This window comes from Strix uralensis, chromosome 8 (assembly GCF_047716275.1).
Source record: "Strix uralensis isolate ZFMK-TIS-50842 chromosome 8, bStrUra1, whole genome shotgun sequence".
NCBI classification, from domain to species: Eukaryota; Metazoa; Chordata; class Aves; order Strigiformes; family Strigidae; genus Strix; species Strix uralensis.
Window position 1 is genome coordinate 15,048,313 of NC_133979.1, and position 17,320 is coordinate 15,065,632.

Here is a 17,320-nt window from a genome sequence, read left to right on the forward strand (position 1 = left end):
ATTAGAGTGTTAAACACATTCCCTGTTCTTGTGCATGTATGTTTATGTTCTAGACTAGCCAGATAAATGTATAAAATATTCACTTCACAAATATGAATTTGACTATCAAAAAACCCTGAGTTTTGTGCCTTTAAACATTTGTCTTCTTGAGAGATTCTCCAAGACATTACATCATTGCATGTAACACAGACTATGCACCCTGGGGGTGCCCATAAACCCACTTTGATTACCTCCATGCAAGGTACAAACCAGTGTTATAAGTTTGCATTGTCTTCTATGTTGTGAACATCCTTTTAGTGATTCCACTGCATAGCCTGTATACATCTATTGCATCTGAAGTAATAAAACTCTAAGAGCACAAAATAGGTAGATTTTTCCTCTTATTATAAATCAAAATAAATAAAAATTCTACTATAATTGAGAGCTGTACATCTTTAGGCAGTTCCTTTCAGTAGCAGCATTTTAATTAGGGTTACATATACCCCAACCATTCTCAAGGGAACATCTTATTCAAATAAGAATGAACAATGTGACTGCTCTCCTGAAAGCAAAAGCCTTGTAAGCTGACAGTACTGTGCCTTTTTGTCTTCTAGATTCTAATGATGATTGAAGTCAAATTCCAGTCAAGCTTTGGTAGTAAGGTCATCTGGGGGGAAAAAAATTTAAAATTACTATTTTGCATATAATTCATTAATACTTATGCTAAAACAACTGTGTATTGTGGAGAAGCTGGAGAGGAAAAGTTAGGCTGAAATTCAAAGAAAGACACCTAATTTGAACGTCCTCTTCATCACAATAAACAATTGGCTAGTGACTTACTTGTATGTGATGAGTAAGTTACTTGAGTATAAAAGGGTATACTCCATCCTCTTCTATGATGAAGATAGAAATATACTCAACTGCAGACCAATTATGATGATACTCGGGTATTTTGAAGACTGTTGAATAGGAAACGTCGAGTTGCACTTGTGTGATGATTAGCTTCATTGAGTTCTACTAGCAAATGTAGCACTTCAATCAATGCAGAGGTTAGGCAAAGGAAGTTTACTGTATTGATGGATTTCATAAGGGATATATGGAGCCATCTGGAAAGGGGTCACTCTTACGAATGTGCTGAAAGAGTTGGCACTGTGGATTTCGTAGAAAGTGGGCACAGACTTCATCAGATTACTATACGTGAATCGTGAGACAGCTGCATACTCTCAATCTTACCTTACTTACAGACTGCAGTGTGCAATTACTTGCAAACAGCTATTGATTCTGTTAAAAATAAATAGGAATCTATTACAGGGGAGACTGCCATTTCTAGTATTCAGAAATGTTTTATTGCCTTCCTGTTGAAATAGTGATGTCTTGCTCCAGGAAAATTATAAGCCTAGGGAAAAAAATGTATCCTACATCTTTGGGGAAAAAGGTCTGGGGACTGCATCACTATTAGAGAGATTCAGGATCAAAATTATGGCTTAATATCTGAAAATGGGAATCCCAGGCTGCTGAGAACCCAGAATAAATTACAGAGCACTTTAAATGTTCAATTGCTTAAAAGTTACATACATGCAGCTGGTCAGCTTCAAGCAGTTGCGAGTTATGAAACAGTATGTCTTTGTAAGGCAAAAAGACAGGGAAAAGGAGATATCTATGCTAAAGCTATTATCATTATTAGTCATTCATATAATTATATTTTCCTTTAGATTGTTTATTCATTTTGTGCTGGGTATACATAGTGTTGTTTCTGTAGTCAACACATGCTTGGGATAATCATTAATAAATCCCATGGCTAAGTGTTGTTTTGCAGATTTTGTCTTACATTAGTATCTTAAGTATAACGCATTTTATCACTTCCTAAATACATATGATGTTGCATCTGGTATAATTTTCAAATGATATCCTGTGCAGAGTCATGTTAGATCAGTATTTAGATGACAAACATAGAAGGAACCATTAGACAGAGAGTCATCTAGAAAGAACTAATTTTATTATCAGTAATTCTTTTTCCTCCCACCAAAACTGAAATACTGCCCAAGCACACTGCCAGGAGATGAAGTGCTTTCTTCTTGAAATCTCTGTCTTCTCTATAAGACACATCCAAAGTCAAGCTCTAGGCTACTCCACTTTGGAGTCAAGCTAAGCTTCCTCTTTAACAATAACAGAATGCCAATGACCATAAAAGCTGAGTCTTGTCAAACCAGTTACTGCAGTCCAATGTTATATAGCACATTCTGTAACACAAGGGAAGGAAGCTCTCATGTACCACTGGGAAAGGCAAATACAGCCTTTCTGTAATACTGAGTACTCCTTCTAGGTCAAGCAGAGAGTGAAGTTGTGATTCCCAACTAGAAGGCACAGAAACCTGAGCTGCTCATCCAGAAAGGTTCTTTTCAATATTTTTTTTTTTTCAGTTTATGATTATGAAAACAGCTGAAGAAATCTCTTGAAGCGTATATGCTAGACTGAAAAGTATTAAATTAATAACATGATAAACATTTGATTGAGTGCAACCTGAGGGACACTGTCCAAATACTCATAAGGTCCAATAAGATGAACAACAGGAAGGCAGAAAGACAGTATACAGTTAGAGAGAGACTTCAAATTATTCAGCTAAGTTCAAGAGCAATTACAACATGAAATCAGGTATAGTAGCCAAAAATGAATGTTTTATAAATCTCAGTTAACACTTGTATTAAGACGCACACACTAGGGTTAATGTATTTATACACTTCCATTGAGAAACATTGCTACTCTCCTAAAAGGTTCATGAATAACTTTACTCTTCTGCTTAACATTAATCTTGTTTATATAAACTGCATACATACATGATTTTTCTGTATAATTTCAAATACAGCATTTTTGAAGGTAATAGGTTCATTGGGGTGGCAAGAGATGAAAATAAAGGAGGCTGAAATCAGAAATAGATAAAACACAGATATTGCTACATCAGCAAACAGAGAAGTACCAGCAATTCTGGCTAATCAAGAGTCATCTTTGTATCTAAAAGACTAAATGTAGGTGTTCTGATATATTTAGATGTTATGTGTAATAACACAGTGGAATCTTGGATTCTTCTTGAAAATGAAAAGTAGAATTTGGCACAATTAACTGGTTAAGCATCTTCTAAATAAAATATATAAAATAAGATTAGGAAATCCATACAGTCAGTTTATTCTTCAAAATGCATATGTTTCATCTGTCATTTCTTCTAAATTAAAATTTTGTGTTTCAAATAGGTTGATGATTGCAAGAGGATTCAGCAATTTCAGGTACAATGGAAACTTCCTGTGGCAAAAGGATGCAGAGAGAATTTCACTCTTTGCATGAGTAAGTGAAATCCCTTTGTATAACCCACTTCACAAGCTACAGAAATTTGCTGCCATAGTTCTTGTGGGACTAAAAATATAATATGTCTTAGACTCAGAGAAAACCCCAAAAACTGTATATATGTGGCACCATGAGAAGAGGCATTTCTATTCTTTAAGTACAAACTCACTTTTCAGTCATTCTGAACGGCTTTTTAGCCTTTCAGAAAGCTCACAACACCTAGCAGTTGACACAGAAGGGAAAACTACAGCCTGAATATAATGAGCAGGCTTCAAAAATCAGAGAAGCATCATAATTACATCTAAGATAACTGCTTTATTTAAGAAACAAAATAGATGATGTGTAAAGGTGCTACTACATTGTTATTTCAGTTTCTAAAGAGGCTTGATCTAGTCATTTCATTAGCCCATAACACCAGGCTGAACTCTGTGTTGATCAGCTTCTTCAAAGCCTCCATTTTTAGGTAAATGAAATTCCCTGTCCATTGGCTAAGGCAGGCAGGGTTTGTGTAGCACAATGCGTTGAAAGATCCCTACAAACCCAGGTCCTTTTAACTTCCAGATTTCATACTTTTTGTCAATTCTTAGACCTGCAGCACTGCAGCTTTAATTTATGTTAATGAATGATTGGATTATGCTACTGTTGCCAGAGTATCTGATATGTCTGCATCAGTCCTCTGTTCTGTGACAATGCCTTCAGTGGTTAGCTGGGCACATTTAAACATTATTTGCAATGTATAAAGTTCTGTGCAGATTTTAAGCAAGAAGATAGTGGCAAAAACTTTGAGTATGTAGCAGACAGAGAGCTAAGTACCAGTACCACTGCTACACAGTGCAGGAGAAAAGATTAAAATGTTCTTCATTTGCTAGTTATATTGGAAACTGTTTGTAAGTAGGAATAACCTTCAGGCCTCTCTTTTCAGTTTAACTCATTAATTAGTAGTCACATCTGTTTAATCTATTTGCATGTTTAGATTCTGTATTATATTAATTTGTAGCAATTTCTTCAGCCCTGTCACATCTAAGCTGTACTTGCAGAATACAGACTTATTCATGTTCTGTTTCATGACTGTTTTTTTTCAGATTTCCTTCAGTCTTCTCATTCTTAGTTAGGAGACTAAAAATCAAGATAATGAAAAAATTCTGGAATAGAGAATTTAGTTCAAGTAAAAGTCTCCACTGGGCTTTCTTTCTGTTATCCTCCAGTTCTCAATTAAAGTTAATTTCAGAAGTGGATCCCATCTATTGTATTTTCAGTGTTTTGTCCTGCACTTTTAAATAGAAGCCAACAAGTGCTGTTATCCATTCCAGCAGCTAGTGATCGATGACAGATACAGATTCAATTTGCTTCAGACAGGAAGAAAGGGAACCTGGATCTCCTAATTCCTCAGTTTTTGTAGCAAACACTAATATACTAAACTAAAAAAAATTCCTCTGCTGCCACTGTTACAAGCACTTGTCAACGTTCATTTTCTTTAAGCCAAATTAATTTATTTGTGTTACACTAAGAAAGAATTTAGCTGCAGTCTATGAATGTCTCTGATATCTAAAACTTGGTATTTTCCTCTGTAATTCCATCCCACATCCTTCAGTGAAATCCAAAAATTGTTGAGAGTTTTGCCACAGGTATCACTTGGACTGTGATTTTAACCCTGTTTCATGTAACCCAAGATCCAGCAATTGAATGCCTCTGTAAACCCCCATTCCTGTGACTCACTGTGACAGTGCTGGGACTCCAAGTGTGGCGTATTGTGAATGGGCATAAATCCTTGCAAGAATCACATTTTCCAAAGGCTCCAAGTAGCTTAGGAGTCCGAGTTTCATTTTCAAACATAATTTAAGCACTAAGGATCCTCTGATTCACAATTAATGGTCCCTGAGCCATTTAGGGGAAAATATATGAAAAAGATTTGGGCATGGCAATGCAACATACCCTTCCTGTCCAAGACCAATATCCTCAACATTTGGAGTTCATCTAAGAAGGAAGTGTGAGGTCAGAACCCCTCTTTTACAAATCATTTACTTATTTATTCCAAATAAAATAGTTCAGCATGAGATGTTTAGAAACACCAGTTGAGACAGTCCTGGGCTCAACAACAAGGAGTTTGTGATTTGGAAAATAAGCACCACCCCCATCTCCCACGGGAGTGTGTTAATTACATTGGCAGTTGAATCAAAGACGTCACAAGCATAGGCATGCATGCACACACAGACATGCACAAAGCCTATCAGTCCCCCAAATCTGACAGATTCCAGCATTTTGCAGTCCTCTTTCATATGTTTTAAACACTTACTTAATATATCTTGCAGTTAAATACCTTGTTTTCTAAATATCTTAAACAAAGTACATCTTAAATGTGTTTTTCAAACTCTGAAATATGTTGGTTTGCTGCCTTTCTGTACTTAGAGACTTCTGGATTCTTATGTCTCTGTGTAAAGTATAAAATGTCTCTGGAAATCTATGAAAAAAACACTTTACAGCAGAAAATAGTTGATGCAATGTATTGTGCCCTCCAAATTCTTGCATATCTTAAAACACTCTAATTTTTCCTTCAGAGAATTCACAGCTCCATCTTCAGTAAATGAAACAAGAACTGCTTACTAATACTACTGACAATATTTGTTTGAGAAACCTAATTTAATAACATAAATGAAGTGAAAGTAGCTCTTCGCAAATATATCCCTTAAAGGCTTTAGAGTGAGAGCCAGCCTATAGAAATAATATTTCTCTGTAGAATGACAGTTTTAAAATGACTGCAATGATTTGTAGGGTAAGCTATTAAATTGTATTGTTTGTATACAATGGTTGCTCTTAAGAGCCTCACAGCATCTATTTGCAAGTAATTACCCTTATTGTGGTATTTGCCATGTGCCATCAGCTTAGCTTACCATTACCTCTACCGGTAAGTAATAGCTCTAGTGAACCCTTAGGTAAAAGGTAAATGTTGAAAGGTTTCATTGTGGACCACCATGTGCAAAATAACTGAGAGAAGAAATGGATAATGCTGATGAGGTGTTTTAAGACTCCATTAACCTTATATCCCATTTCTTAGCAATTTTCCAGTGATGTAAATAACAGTTGTTCCGTACCTCCTCTTCAATACTTACTCTGTTGGCACAGTTAGTGGATATTAAGAACACATGGCTCCCAGGCTTGGGGACAACTTCTGCTGTGGTATGCTTCAGGAAAACAGGTTGTTTCTTGCTGCCAGTCCAGAAGGGTTTTCCAACTGACTTGTAAACTCAGAGTCCACCTATCTGCAGCAATAGAAACCTGAGACTCTTCAGTTTGGTTTATGGTACATATTATTATTCTGTGCACAGATTCACAGAGCAATGGTACAGGCTTTTTCTAGAAGGACATTATAATGTGAGTCAGCTACAGCCATGAATTTTATTAACTTTTTTTGTTAGGAACTGCATTAAATGGCAACACTAATGCACAGATGAGCTCTGCAATGTTCCTATTCCAAGGCTGAGCAGATGGCTGTTTCGATGTGTGCTTGCTTTCATGTTCTCCGTTTCATGCAGTGTCCCTTATCTTAGGCAACCCACTTATATTTATGCTGCTGGAGAGCCTTTAAACTTGCTGGAAGTTTATGGAGTAAAGGGATGGTATGGTGGAAAAGCCAGGGGGAAGACTCAGATAAGACTCTGGTAGCGCTTTCTCCTCTACTTGATTAATTCAGGAAGATGTTTAGATTTCCAGTCTCTTTTGTGGTGATGGAGGAACTAATCTGGTAGGGAAAACCCAGCTGAACCTTACTTCAAAACTAGTAGAAAAACAAGGGTCTAAAAATTTCCAGTAACACCCTCTTCGTTTCCCTCCCAACTTAATTTTTGTTACTTCTTTCCTTTTAGCTCTGTACAAAGACCAAACTTACATTGAACTGTAAAATAATTTTTGGAAGGAATAAACAATTCAAGCAGTAGAGAACAATAAGAACTACAGGTGCACAGGTCCTTTGAAAAGTAACTCACTGATGTTACAAGAACAGTATTCAAACTGAACCACTGAACCTTTAGAGGCCACTGTTCTGTTCCCATTGCAGCTGGTATTTTCCTTCTAATTTGCATTTAAATGGAGGCAGATCCAGATAGTCACTCTTCTTCCCTTGACAGGCTTCTATTGCAGGTGGTGCAAAATGCCCAGCTTTTTTTTTTTTTTTTTGATCAGTCTCCAACCAATGCTCTGACTTGTTCCTCAATGATACATGGAATTATGGAACTTCCCCATCTTCCAAGTGGCCCAGCCCGCTACTCGCCGATGGATGACTTTACAGGAGGAAGCCTGTGGATGAGGAGCTGTTACTTTGCCTTATTACCCCAGCACCTGACTGATTGCTGTGACATGAAGTGGTCTGGTGTAACTTGCATACGCTGCCAATTTGTTAGTGCAGACAGAAGCTATGCAAGTGCTATGGGAAGAGAGTGTTATGCAGTTCCCCAGAATCTGGCTTTAGTCAAAATGTGGAAATCTGCACAGGCTGCAGATTACTGGCAGTATCTGGTTAAACTGTCTCCTGATAGGATTTGAGAGTAAAACCTCAGCCACAAGGAAATGAAATGCAAAAAACAGTGTTAAACCGTGTTAAATATAAAGTATACTTAAATTGTAAACTGTAATGCTTCACTTTCCTCTAGTGATCACCATGCACTCCAAATATTGTACTTTATTTCCTTATTATCCCAGCTGAAGAGGTAACACAAGAATGCAATGGTTATGAGATTCAACAGCCAGGGAGAAGCTAGTGAAGGAATCCATTACCAGTTCTGGATCCTACGATGATTCAGTTTAAAGATACCCCAGAAAGACACGCATCTTTCACTGGAATGGGTGTCCACAGTTCTCACCAGCTTTCTTATCCCATTAAGACTTTATATGTGAGAAGAACATTTTCAGATATTCAGAAAGGAATATGGACCAAATTAGCAATAAACAGTGCCTAAGTCCCTGTGCCTGAAACACTTCTCTAGCTTGAACTCCAGTCAACAAGCAGTTTTTGACTGGTGTTTGCCTTTTATGTGTCTTTAAGCTCCCAATTTCTCTTTATCTCTTTATCAAACTCCCAATTTCTCTTTATTCTTCTGACACTCATGATCCTCTCAGTCACACATACCTACTCCCTTTGCCTCACTTCCTGCTATTTCCTACAGATAAGAAAAGAAAAAGATTCTCAATGCCTTGACGAGGCCTGGAGAAATTAAACAACTCGCTTAAGTTATGAAACGAAACTGATAGAAAAGCTGAGTCAGTAGTCTAAGTCCTGTGCCATAATCTCCATTTCAATTTCTCTCCCTGACATACATGTCTATCATATGTCATCAGTATGCATAAATACTTTCTTTTATTTTCACTTTGAAATACTCATTTAGTGTTTTAGCATGGCAAGTTTTCAAATGATCTTTCTCTAACTGAACATCATGGATATGAGCATTAGTTGCACAGTAAGAACAGACTGAAAAGGCTAAAGGCAGTGGCAGGGAATCAAAACTAACACCCATTACAATCCATATTCCTTTCTATGTAAGAGGGAGAGTCTTTTATATGAGCTAAACTCCTCGAGGTCTTGTTCAGACATGAAACCCAATCAGCCTAAAGTAGCAGGGGGAGTAATGCCATGTATTTCCAAAACTCCCTACAGCTGGTTGTACACCCTTCACACCGCATATACCCAAGCTTTCACAGCCTAATTTAGCCTCTTTTTCATTTCAATATTTTTAAATCCAACTAGAAAAATTGTATCATCTATGCACAGCAGGATGTCCCATTATATGTGAAATAAGCTTTACTGGTATTACAGAAATGACAAGTTCATTCTTGACTGTATGTACAAAGCATAATTCAGTTCTGTAAAGCTTATTGCATTCAGACAACCCAATAGCATGTGAGCCTTATGTTATTCTGCCCTTTCACAACATTTACAAACTGATACATATCTCTTCAACAGGATAAACGTTTTCCTAAGTCAAAAAATGTCAGCTTTAGCTTGGACTGCATTAGCTCTATTGAGTTCTTCAAATACACACCAGGTTAATGAAGACTAAATCATGGTGGGCTATGCTTTTTGATAAATATTGAAGTGCTCTTTGATCCTGATAACCCACAAATGTTCAGCATGAATGAGTTTTCACGGTCCGCATGCAATGATTTTGATATTTGACTATATCTGGAGCCCTGTGTGGTTTATTTTCCTTATCTGGATAATATGCTTAGAACAAGAAAAGACAGAGAAATTAAAAACAGCATAGTAGTGGTGTTCAAAAGCCATTTGTCTTTTTTTCCTGTTTTGCAAGAATTCTGATTCAAGCTGCCCCATGTTTTAAAGACATCCCTATACACAAGATTTTGCACATAAAAATACACTGCCATGCCCCTCCTTATGATGCACAACCTATCTCCAGTTTTGCGCTGGGGACTACAGTTCAGCTTTTCATTCACTCAGTGGCATTGTATCAGACTGGGAATTAATAATAAAAATATTTTGTATGTGTATCAGTGCTTATATAGCACCTTTTTACCCCAGGCTCTCAAACCACTTTACAAACATTAATTAATTAAGTCTCACAACAGCCCTGTGAGGCAAGGAGCTATTAGGTGAAATAATTCCTTTCAGTTTCTTGCCTTTGCCATAGGGAAAAGAACCGGCATAAAGAGCTTAGTTTGTGCCAAAAAAATATAGCCTAGAAATAATGCTGGCAGGGTTGTACGTCTCATCACTGCAGGAAGCAAGTACTCAAAATCCTTATGCATTAGCAGAACAAGGAGCAGTACCACAATCCATGAGCTGATGGAAAGGCGGGAGCCAGTAGTCTTCACTAGCTGAGCACAGTGCCTTTGTGGGCATACAGGTTATTATTTTAATCATAAGAAATAAAGAAAGCTTACCTGCTAAGTTTTCTAATGCTCTTGTGGATCCTTAGTAACAATGCATGACTCCTCAAATGGCAGTTAAGGCCAACTGGTACATAATTGAAAAGGAGAATTGCCACTTCTTTAGGCATGAAGAATTACCAACACAAGATGAAGTTGTTTCCTGGATCTGATAAAATTAGCAATAACCAGGTTATTATACAGACAAGCCAAACATGAAAGAATGCAAAGAATGACAGATAAACATGTGACAAGGTGTTGTTTAGAAAATGAACACTAATATTTCAGGCAATGAGTTCAAATGCTGAAGCACAAAACCTCAGAAATAATACAGTGATCTTGATGTCTTATTTAGGGGCATGTTTGATGGTTTCAGGTTCTTTAGCCATTCTAAAGGGGCAGACAGGAGAAACCGACTTAGAGCTTACAAAGAAAAAACAGATTTATAGCTTGCAAAAAAAACCCCTCCAAACCTAGACTTATAACTTGTAAAAAAAGGAAAAAAAAAAAATGCCATCTGAATTCAATGTTTAGCCAAGCACTGTTTATCAGTGTTTCATTCTGTGCACTAGGAGCATAAATGGTTTCTTTTTTCCCAGGGCCAGATTTGGATCACTAACTTGAGTTGGGCCTGAGGGAGGAACACAGCATGTATGATGAGCTGATTAATTACCAGAAATCAAATGCCTTGCAGTCAGGAGCAACATGCTTGAAAGAAAGCACTAGTACTATAGGAGTGGTGCATATCTACCTGCATGCATGGCCAGGCAAGAACACCATGGGGATTAGGTTTCACCGTAGCCTGAAACAAAGGATTTAGGAATGATTGTTTATCCTTGACAGTGTGACCTGTGCCAGTCTTTATTAACAAGGGCTTTCAGTATATGACATTTAAAGTAACAGAACCCTCTTAAATAAACCTCAGGATTTTACCTTCTTAAAACATCACTAGGATTTCAGCTGCTTTTCAGAAACCATGGCAGTGATTCATAATTAAAGGTTAGGATATGTCTTATTTCAAGCCTTGTGTGCATAAATATAATCCCTTTGAGTCTGTCTCTTAGGAAGAGCTCATTTAAAGTGGAGTGCAAATCTACCAGGAAGACATAAATGAAGGTAGAATCATATTAAATATTAGGAACATTATATAGGTTAGCTTGGAAAGTTGTTGAAAAATACAGGATAATAGGAGATAGGTCAGACCATTTTAGTAAATTTTCCTTGTCTCTGAAAGTCATGTATGCATGATGTATATGTATAGTAGTATTTTATGTTTTCTATACAGGATTATTTCAGAATTACTTTCTCAATATTGAAACTCAGAGAAATCACAAACTCACTCATGTCTTCTAACGTATCATTTCATGCAGTCCTCCAAAACAGACAGTCATTTTGTCTGGGTGGAATTTCTCATGGATGATTTAATATAAAACATTGTTAGGCTTCTTTAAAGTGTTCGGCTTACAGTTGTCTGTTCTGGTATTTATTTGTTCCTTCCACTACTTCCTTGCCAGACAATAAATAGTACATTGTCATCTCACTAAGAGTATTTCTGCAGTTGGAACATTTTTTCCTGTACCTATGAACTACCCTTTGAACCAGTAGATGTTTCAAAATAATATAGGTGCTGTAAGTGAGGCCATGGCAAGGATATGACAGGCTGACTGGAATGCAGTAAAAGACCAAGCCAGATGATGTTTTTCTAATTTCAAACTGTAGTTATATAACCCTGAAAGAAATTTTTTGCCTAAAAAACAGTGATGGGCATACGTCACTGTTTTCAGCTAGATTTGTGTAAAACTAAAATAAATTTTTATTTTCTCTCTTTTTTTTTTTTTTAATTTCCCATGTTGCTTTGTCCTAAGAGAAATATCACTTAAGAAAGGGCATTTTGTCTAAACCTTCCCATTTCCCTCTGCTGTATTATCTAAGGATAATAAGCAATTTTAGATAGCTGTCAAAGTTCCCCATCTCTCTTTCTAACTTTTTATGCCATAAACATTTATAGGTGAATTTTTTTTTTTCCTGTCCTAATGATATATTATAAATGGCTGATTTGGAAAAAGAAGTAATACCATACTGTAGCCAGCCACAACTGAGAACACTATTCGTTTCAGTATTGTGGGAATGTGTCTTGCTTTCAGCCCCAATGACCAACATGCTCTTTGACCTGAGCTGGGAATCACCACTTTTTTTGAACTTCTTTCCCCACCGGGTAGTAAAGAAGCATCCATCAGAATTAATTTGGCAAGTTCCTCCACTAAGCATACACAGAAAGAGATGAGAGAATGGGGAGTTCCTTTGGATCCTGTGGTCGTGGTTCCTTGAATTCAGGGACACTGGGAAAGTTGAGGACAATCTTGGCTTTCACTAAAGGAAATTCAGGCAAGATACCACTGCAAGACAGTCTTGAAAATTATTATTTATACCTTACTAGTACACATGTGTCATCAGGTATATCTTTTCCAAATGAAAGTAGTTCTGTATGGCATGGCAATAGGTATAACAAAATATAAAAAACTCGGAGTAACATCTGGCACCCCTGCATGTGGAACAGCCATAAACACCCTCCGAAGTACTGGACAGTCTCCTGAACTCAAATTACCTTGTCAGCTACACAGTCTGTGGCCATAAGCATGGTAGCTCTGTAGTATCAGCAACAACACTGGGATAGTTATCCTAGCATTTATTGCCTTCTTCCTTATACTGGTGGAATGATAATAATACCATAACACAACTTGGCAAAGCTGTGAAATAAATGGAAAGAAAGACTTCAAACATCGTTGGACAACTTGCAAACAGAGAAAGAAAGATGGCAAGAAAGAGTGGAGTTTCCCCCCATCCCCAGCTACAGCAGTGTTGGGGTACAGAACTCAAAATCTTCAAAGTAGAAGAAACCTCTTATCTAAATATATAATTTTCTTCCCCAAGAACTGTAATGCTAATCCTATTAGCATATTAGTGTGTGATCATGGCTCTAAAGTTACATGCAACATTCATACCAAATTTGAGCATACTGTGAAAGCAGCTGTGAGGGCTTGATGAACTCAAGATAAAAAGAGTCGTATTCATGAGCTGCCAGCAGCCGCAGCAGCCCCACGCTAATGGGGAGACAAAGTGGAGAGGAGCCGGGGCTGCACAGCTGTGGCTCCAGCAGGTCACCTTGACAGGCAGACTGTTCTCACTGGTGGTGCATATCGGGCTGCAGCAAGATCTAACACTCTTCTTACCTCATCAGTAAACATACTCTTGAGACCCTTCCTCCTGCTTCAGTGTCTCTGTAATCCAGACTCCAAGTCCCATGTGAAACTATGCCACAGGTACAAGGACTGCAGGAATATAACCTGAAACGGGGCACAGAGATAAGCATCTGTATTCACCTCTGTGTCATAATGTCATGCAAAGTCATAGTCTGCTGAGATGAAAGACAGATGTGAAGCCTAAGATAGAGAAATGTGCAACAGCTCTCACTGGGGTGGAGACCGGGGCTGCACACGGCCAGCAGTAGTGTGTAATCATCTTTATTGAAGCAAGTATATTTAAATTTTAAAGAAACAGTTCTAAAAAAGAATATGAAATCTTCTTAATATATATTCCACTCCTTTTTAATTTTTCCATTTGTTATTTAAATTTCAATAATTCAAATTGCTAAATGCCCATCTCAGCTCTCTAGTTTGGACACTTTTATCCTTAGTACCAAAGCAGCTGCAGTGACTCCATAGGAGTTTGATGATGGAGTGAGTCTTTGACTCATATCATTAATTTTAGTAAGCGTGGGGATTGCTTACACCTCAGACATTGTCTCCCAGCCACCACCCTCTTCTGGCTCCACTTCATGAAACAGTGTCTATGTCCAAGTGCGAAACTGTGGCACTCATTTTGAATTTCTTCTACTGTTATTGTGCCACTCATCTCCCAATGAGAGTTTATGACATCAGCTAAGTGAAAAAACACCTGTTACTCTTTTTTTAATACTTCTTTACTACTTAAAAGTGGAAATACTGAAAAATAATACAGAAAGCGATTTTAACCTTTACTATTTCTGCTTATTACTACAGAATTAATATGTTGAATCCAACTGGTATCTCATTCACTCCCACAGGCTTTGTATGGCAAGTGTCTGCTATTTCAGAGAAAAACTCTGTAAAGACATTTTTAGGATGCCTTACCCAAAATGAAGGTTTTTCTTCTGCTCTCCCCTCTAATGCAATGCATTTGAAACGAGACTTATATATGATTTACACTTCAGCACTATCACTTTGGATACTCTCACCATCCATACGATTTTTTTTATTTGTTTTTAATCCTGCTAAAACCAATGCTGCCTTTTGGCAAAGACTTCCATGGTATCATTCTTCTTCATTGTGGAGACAAATATTTCCATTCCTCAGCTTTAAATTTCATCTTTTAACTGAATATCCCTTTGTCTGTGTAATATGAGAAAGCCAGAGCTGAATTTCCACTTTCTGCTCTCTATGCCATATATTATTTTATAAAGCTTTATCTGGCCTCCTTGTATTTATCTTCACCCTAAAATAAATGGTCCTATTTTTTTACTCTCTTCAGAGATTTTTTTCATGCCTTCAGTTATCCTCAGAGATCATTGCCAACTGTTTTCTATTTCTTCTTTCCCTTAGCTTTTTCAACAGAGGTGACAAAAAGTTTTTACCATAAAGCTTGTCAATGGTTCATATAATGACATGAAATATTCACCAATTTGTTTTCTATAATTTATAGATAACATTCCTTAAAGTACACTGCATTTAATTAATGTTGCAAAGAACATGATTCCCTTAAATACAAATAAAAAGGGGAGGGGGGCTTAAGTCTTATTTAATTTTATACCTGCACTCTTTCTTAAATCTGTCATGTTTATATATATTTATATGATAAAACCAACTGCCTGTAGCTCTTTCTAGAACTTGCTAATTTCAGATAAAACAAAAGTTTATGCTTTATTGATACAAAAAATGGAATTGTATTTGGAGCATTAATTTCTACAGATATAAACTGTCTATGTTGTTTAGCTATATTGGGCTATAAGATTAAGAGACAGATTGACATTTTGAAATTCAGTTGAGAGGTACATTTCGGTAGTTGCACTCATACATGTCTTGTCTTTTGGCTGCCTCCTCTTCTCCCCATCTGCTTCAATGGCTGGCTGCCTGCTCCCATGCTGACAAAGCCCTGGCCGACGTGTGGCCTTGCCACCAAGCTGCCGTGTGGCCATGCCACCATGCCACCATGCTGCCATGTCAGGCAATGGAGCCACCAGACCAGCATACACCCTCTCTGCTGCAGTAAGTCCTTATTGATGTTAATGCTGAAATATTGGATTCGCATGTCCCTTTAAACATTGTTACACCTTCCTGACATCTACATGCCAAAAGTACAAAATGGAAGCACAGGAAAAACTTGAAACACAAAGTGCAGTTCATTACACTGTGCTTTGATATTGAGAAAACAGACGACTAATGGAAGAGGACTAATTCCTGCCGAGTGGTGGGGGAGACTGCAGGGACAGTGTTGCATGCCCAAGAAATATCCTGGGATTTCCAAGTCCACTGGCACAAGCTACAGTCATAGAAGAAGAATTACACCTTCTTGATAGATTACAGACAGCATAAACCTGAGTCAGTCATGTCTGCCTGTAACCCTGTGCACTATTGCACCAGGCTGACTGGATTTAAAAAAACCTTAAAGACTTACCTGGGTGTTACCTGTCTCTGATATCAGTCATGATGATGATGAATGTAGATACATCTAGACATACCCTGATATATATTGCAGGTGGAAGAAACAAAAATTCAATTCCTTGTAAAAAGGAGCAAAAATGTTGGTATTCATTTCCACCAAGATAATGGACAAGGAGAAAAAGAGAAAAAATGCACGTACGCTCACGGGCATGTACACATGTACACACACACATACACATGCATGCACTCACATTCACACCATCATTGCTGGCTCTGTCACCTCCAGGTTTGCTTACACCAAAAGAATGAAACACTGTTTAGTCAGAAATCTGATTTTCAGTTTAATCATTCTCCATTATGTTCTGCAGGATATTTCTAAACAAAGTTCTGCTTGTTATCTGCTATAGCTAGCTAGCTATACGTTACTCCATGCTGTTACCTTATCCTATTTATTTAAAAATAAATTAATCTACAAAAATTACTCTTATTATAGAATCAGAGAATCATGTGAAACACCTGTTTATTTTTCTCCCTATTTTTATTATTACTTCAGCTCTACTGTATTTGAAAAGCTGGTATGCACTGGCCACTGTTTTTCTTTTTAATAATTTGCAGCCTAACTGCCTAACTGCTCAGTTTAAAACTTCCCAGAGTTCTCATTAACACTAACGCTCCCAACTTTGCCAAACCCAGAGATTTTCCAGGTCTCAGTGAAAACAAATGGACTTTTTCAAGAAAGAGATCTGTAGTTTTTCTACCATCTTCAAGAAAGATCAAAAGTCTATTGAAAAACATTTCATGGAAGGCTCCGAATATTTTTCTGCATTCTTTTCACTGTGTTCATCTTTTGCTTTAGTGAAACCAACCATTGCATTAGCAATGGTGGCTATGTAAATCCTGAGATTATTTGTTCAGATATACTCCTCTTTTCTAGCATTCTCTCTTGCTCATTTAACTAGTGACTTTGAACTCCACGCCATCATGACTGGGCACAGTTTAAATAACGGGCTCTCTTTCCATATAGGTCATGTTTACATTAAAAAAAATTGAGCAATTCTAAGTAAAATATTTGTTTCCTAGGAAGAGATGATAAAGATCTTAGAGATAAGTTATTCATCCAAGTAATCCTATTTATTTCAGTGGAATTATTTGTTTCAGAATGTTTTGAACAGAGAAATCTATCTACAGCATGGCCCATGATTATAACTTTTTTTTTTTATATTATCACAATTTCAAGTATCATGAGAAGGGAAGACTGAGATTTTAGGAGAATGTCGGTCTTCTTATTGCTGTAAAGTGTGATGTTACCTATGAAAGCAAAATAGCCTCCTCAACTCTCATGTCAAATTTCTACTTTCTAAGGGATGAGACAGATAAAACTCTGTGGAATTGCTACTTGCTATAATGCACTCGGTTCCCAGAATCCACAGTTTGCA

At 37.2% G+C, this 17,320-nt stretch overlaps 1 long non-coding RNA gene across 1 annotated transcript; it reads right to left on the reverse strand.

The window, feature by feature from the left end:
• Positions 1–447: 447 nt before the first annotated feature.
• Positions 448–10,233, reverse strand: LOC141946823 (uncharacterized). Its single transcript, XR_012629941.1, has 3 exons — positions 10,204–10,233; positions 6,423–6,572; positions 448–646 (listed from the first exon to the last, which is right to left on the reverse strand). It is a non-coding gene; the product is annotated as an uncharacterized LOC141946823 (long non-coding RNA).
• Positions 10,234–17,320: the final 7,087 nt, after the last annotated feature.